This window comes from Sinocyclocheilus rhinocerous, unplaced genomic scaffold, assembly GCF_001515625.1.
Source record: "Sinocyclocheilus rhinocerous isolate Xijiao unplaced genomic scaffold, SAMN03320098_v1.1 scaffold18827, whole genome shotgun sequence".
Classification (NCBI taxonomy): domain Eukaryota; kingdom Metazoa; phylum Chordata; class Actinopteri; order Cypriniformes; family Cyprinidae; genus Sinocyclocheilus; species Sinocyclocheilus rhinocerous.
In genome coordinates, this window is record NW_015653134.1 from 1 (window position 1) to 4,371 (window position 4,371).

Below are 4,371 nucleotides of genomic sequence, written 5' to 3' on the forward strand. Positions count from 1 at the left end.
AAATGTAAGATCAGTGGGATTCATGTCAGGTAACTGATTTGGGCAGTCCCAAACACCTGAAAAACACTATATTACTTTAGATGGACTTTTTGTTTCCATCACTTTGATTCAAGTTGATACAGTATATGGCTTGCTACTGTATATTAGCAATATCACTGTATTGCACTGAGATTCAAAATTCAATGTGCTGGACAACTGAATTAAAGCAACAGAAATTGTGTTACTGTGCAAAAGTTTAGGCACCCCATGTCAAATTTTCTGTTCCTGTCAATCAGAGATGATCAGATTTCTAAAAGGCAAGAAGTTAAAGATGAAGTTAGTATTTAAATATTTTAAGCAAGATTACTTTTTTTTTATTACCATAGTTTACAGTTTTAAAATAACAAAAAAGGCAAAGGGCCCGAAACAAGTTTGGGCACCCTGCAGTACTTACTGACAGCCTCTATGGCAAGTATCAGAGTTTGTAAATGCTTTTTGTAGGCAGACTGCAGTAATTCTGACATGATGTGAATGCAGTATTATTTTATAACCAGTTTATTCCTTTGTCACCATTCCAGAGGGTGTGAAGCTGAATCTGGTTGTGTGTGGGAGTAACAGAGGATTAAAATCCTTCATATCAAAGCTGATCCTGAAGCAGAGCGAGAGAAGATCAGAGCTGAGTTCCGAGTGTGTGAGGAGAGACGTGGAGCTTGATGGACGTCTGATCAGTCTGGTGGAGCTTCCAGCTCTGTTCAACACTCAGCTCTCAGAGGAGGACGTGATGCGTCAGACTCTCCGCTGTGTGTCTCTCTGTCATCCTGGAGTTCATGTGTTCATCCTCATCATTCCTGATGCTCCACTTAATAATGAAGACAGAGCAGAAATAGAGGAGATCCAGAGGATCTTCAGCTCAAGAATCAACAAACACATCATGATCCTCATAAAGCAGAATCCAGAGCATCAGACAGCAGAACTAAATGAAGAAACACAGTCTGTCACTGAGAGTTTTGGAGGACGCCATCATTTCATTGGGCCTAAAACACAAGTGTCTGTGTTGATGGAGAAACTGGAGCAGATGGTTGAGGAAAATAGTGGTGTTTGTTTCTCCACTGAGACATTGATGGAGACACAGATGGAGCAACTTCATAAATTTGAAGAAATGAAGAAGAGAATCCATTCATTAGAGACATGGTTTCAGTCACAAGGTAATGATTAGGAAATCTGCATGGATTAAACAAATGTTTCATGATTGTTAATGTCTACACAAATTTGTGAGAATAACATTATATGCAGAGTTCAGAAGAAACAATATGATGATGTTTTGTTTTAATGTATAAATTGTACACAATATTCTCTGATGAACTAGATAATTGACAACATTCATTTGAAATTCAGTATACTGTTTTTAAAATCTATCTTTAGATTCGAGAGAAAAAGAAGATGAACTGAGGATTGTGCTGCTTGGAAAAACTGGAGCTGGGAAGAGTTCAACTGGAAACACTATCTTAGGAAGAGAAACGTTTATATCAGACATTTCTGAAGAGTCTGTTACTAAAGTGTGTCATAGAGAGACAGCTGAAATCAACGGCAGACACATTACTGTGATCGACACTCCAGGACTGTTTGATACTGAACTCAGTAATGAAGAAATCCAGAGAGAAATCACTAACTGCATCTCCATGATCTTGCCTGGACCACATGTGTTTCTCTTACTGATATCACTGGGACGATTCACTCAAGAAGAACAAACAGCAGTGAAGATCATCCAAGAGATTTTTGGAGAAAACTCTTTAATGTTCACCATGGTGCTCTTCACCAGAGGAGATGATCTGAATGACAAAACCATTGAACAGTGTTTGGGAAAACCTGGATCTCCTTTGATGAATCTAATTGAAGCATGTGGAAAAAGATACCATGTGTTCAATAATAATAAGACTGAAGACCGAACACAGGTGTCTGATCTGCTGGAGATGATAGACGCCATGGTGAAAGCAAACGGTGAGAGTTTCTACTCATGTAAGATGTTCAGACAGATGGAAAGAGAAAAACAAGAACAACAAATGAAGTTCTTGATGAAGAGAGTGGAGCAACTGAACACAGCAGTGAAGATCATCCAAGAGATATTTGGAGAAAACTTTTTAATGTTCACCATAGTGCTCTTCACCAGAGGAGACTTTCTGAAGAGGAAAACACTTGAACAGTTTCTGGGAAAACCAGGATCTGCTCTGAATCAGCTGATTGAAGCGTGTGGAAACAGATTCCATGTGTTCAATAATGAAGAGACTGGAGACCGAACACAGGTGACTGATCTACTGCAGAAGATAGACAACATGGTGAAAGAGAACGGAGGGAGTTACTACTCATGTAAGATGTTCAGAGAGATGGAGAGAGAAATACAAGAACAACAGCTGAAGATACTGATGGAGAGAGTGGAGCAAGTGAACAGAGAAAAAGAAGAACTGATGAACAAACATAAAGAAGAGAAACAGAAGATGATGATAAACATGGATGAACATCATGACAAAGAGAGAAAGAGAAGAAAAGAAGAATTTATTGAGAGAGAAGAACGATATAAAAGAGACATTAAAGAAAGAGAAGAACAAGAGAGAAAAATACAAGAGGAGATGAAGAGAGAACGAGAGGAATGGGAGAAACAGAAACAACAGGAAAGACAAAGAAGAGAAGAAGAGGAGGAGAAATGGAGAAAGAGAGAACAGGCAATGTGGGATGAATATAATCAGAATCTTAAACAAGAGATAGAGAAAATGAACATGAAGATGGAGGAAGAAAGAGAGAATCATGATAAAGAGAGAAAAAGAAGAGGAATTTAAGAGGAGAACAATATAAAATAGACATTAAAGAATGAAGAAGAGAGAGAGCCCAGATTTTATATGAATTTTTAAATTGTACTAAAAAAGAATGGTTCCAAAATAAATGTCTTATTTTGGAACAACTTTAAGCATGTGAAGTGTTATTTAAGATATGTTTAAAGCTAACTTCCATATATTTTAATATACTGTGTTATAGATGCACTATATAAGAACAGCCAAAGAAGAGGAGGAGGATGAGAGAAGGAGAAAGAGAGAACAGGCAATGTGGGATGAATATAATCAGAGACTTAAACAAGAGAGAGAGAGAACGAAGAAGATGTTGGATGAGGAAAGACAGAATCATGATCAACTGAGAAAGAGAAGAGAAGAAGAATTTAGAGAGAGAGAAGAACGATATAAAACAGAGATGAAGAGAGAACGAGAGGAATGGGAAAAACAGAAACAACAGGAAAGACAAAGAAGAGAAGAAGAGGAGGACAGAAGGAGAAAGATAGAAAAGGAAACATGGGATGAATATTATCAGAAACTTAAACGAGAGAGAGAAAGAAGACTGAGAGAGAGAGAAGATCTTCAGTTCAAACATGAAGAAGAGAAAGCCCAGGTGAAAAAGAAATACTCTTAAGTTGTGCTTTTTTCAATGCACTTTTTCGTATTTTAATTGTACTATACTAAGTGAATTGTAAATGTGTTGTTTTGGAACAGCTTTACGTAACTTTAGTTTAAGATCAATTTTAAGCTGTTTATAATATATTTTAATATTCTGTGTTAAAATGGAACCACTTCAAGTACCTTTAGTGTAATTTAATTCTAGTTCTTTACTGGGGGTGTATATATCATATATATATATATCAGTATATATCAGTACTGACGATAACTGTGGTATTTAATAAATTAAATATCATTATCGTGTTAAATAGGGGTGTCATGAATGATATACCGGTATTGGCGATAACCATGATGTTTCTAAAAGAAAAGCACACAGCGTTAAACTCTCACATGTGATTTGTTTCATTCATACTCGACACCAGAGGGCGCCCTCACAAATAAACTTCACAAGCGATACTCATAGGAGTAATAAAACAGATTACTTTCCAGGAAATCTCTTAAATGGACAAAGGCATCCAGCTATCACTTGCTGTAACTCAACAAAATACATAAAGAAATGTTTTGACTGATGAAACGTGAAGAGAAGTAACACATGATTGCAACAGTATATGGTTTATCTGTGTTCTTCAAGTAGGGCTGCAACAACTAATCGTTAAAATTGATAATAATTGATAATGAAAATCATCAACAATGAATGTCATTATTGATTAGTCGCATTTGCCCACTGTGCACGGAAAACTTCCGTCAGTCATGCCAAATTATACCACTGAATAACGCATTTCTATGGATGAAATGAATCTAAATGAATCTAATAGTGGAAGAAACAGAGTGAACTGCTTCGGAAAAGGTGCATGATCCAAGCTGCCCAAAACATGCGAATGCTTTATTTTAAACTTCAAGCTAGTGCATTAGCATTGTCAAGTCAAGTCACCTTTATTTATATAGCGCTTTTAAC

At 36.6% G+C, this 4,371-nt stretch overlaps 1 pseudogene; it reads left to right on the forward strand.

Moving 5' to 3' along the window:
• The first annotated feature begins 444 nt into the window (after nucleotides 1-444).
• On the forward strand, nucleotides 445-2,885 carry LOC107715583 (GTPase IMAP family member 8-like; annotated as a pseudogene).
• The last annotated feature ends 1,486 nt before the right edge of the window (nucleotides 2,886-4,371 follow it).